The sequence below is a fragment of the Myodes glareolus genome, chromosome 20 (genome assembly GCF_982192425.1).
Source record: "Myodes glareolus chromosome 20, mMyoGla1.1, whole genome shotgun sequence".
NCBI lineage: Eukaryota > Metazoa > Chordata > Mammalia > Rodentia > Cricetidae > Myodes > Myodes glareolus.
Window position 1 is genome coordinate 26,528,817 of NC_142045.1, and position 1,060 is coordinate 26,529,876.

At 34.2% G+C, this 1,060-nt stretch overlaps 1 pseudogene; it reads right to left on the reverse strand.

Annotated features, from left to right (window-relative positions):
* Nucleotides 1–519: 519 nt before the first annotated feature.
* On the reverse strand, nt 520–614 carry LOC125394237 (U6 spliceosomal RNA; annotated as a pseudogene).
* Nucleotides 615–1,060: the final 446 nt, after the last annotated feature.

The window sequence follows — 1,060 nt, forward strand, 5'->3', positions numbered from 1 at the left end:
GTTTTATGTTAATATTTACCAAATAGGAATTAGAGAAACTTAAGTGGACTTATTAATTTATTGAAAATAACAGGTGTTGAGCTTATTAACATAGCAACACAATTATATATTATACATCTATACATATATATATTATTTTTAAAAACAAAATAAAGAAGATAGAGGATTGAAAATAAGGACAAATATTCTTTTTGTCTGTTTGTTTTGTTTAGAGACAGGGTTTCTCTGTGTAGTTCTGGCTGTTCTGGAATTCAATCTATAGTCTAGGGCCGGCCTTGAACTCAGGAACCCACCTGCTACTGTCTCCAGAGTGCTGAAATTAAATCCGTGCACCACCATGGTAGGTAGAACAAAACATTCTTCACATGATTTTTTTTAAAGTTCATGTTAAAACCACGATGAGATATGAATACACACTCACCAGAATGCCTAAATTATAGACCAGCAAGGAAGAGCAAGTGGAACTCTTATAGATCGTTTTTATATAAAAAAAAATCAGCTAATTTTTTTCTTTCTTTTTAAAATACAAAACACTTCATGAATTTGCTTGTCAAAGGGGCCAGGCTAATCTTCTCTGTATTGTTCCAATTTTATTGTGCTGCAGAAGCAAGCACTGGGCAGTTTCTTGAACATATACTGACCAAATAAGAATTTTACTCCTAGGTTTTTACCCATGAAAAATGAAAGTGCATTTTCCCAAGTATATGTATATTGTAGCTGATAGTGGCTCTCTTCATAATACCTAGAAACACCACAAACATCCAGCAGCCAGTAGATGGCTAGAGATCAAGGCTCATCAGTTCAGAGGAAAGGGAACACACTTCATGTGTACAACAATGTGAATGGTTTTCAAAAATTGTGTGCAAAGAACCCAGATGTAAGGAAAAAGGAAGCAGCTGTAAATGATTCAGATAAAATCTTTGGATATTAAAATATTTGCTTGGGGGAGGAGGCAGAGAAGCCACCTAAATAGGCATGGAGGGACCTTTGGTCTGATGGAAATCTATATCTTAATTGTACATATATTATACCCATCTTAATTATAGTACTTGGTTATATG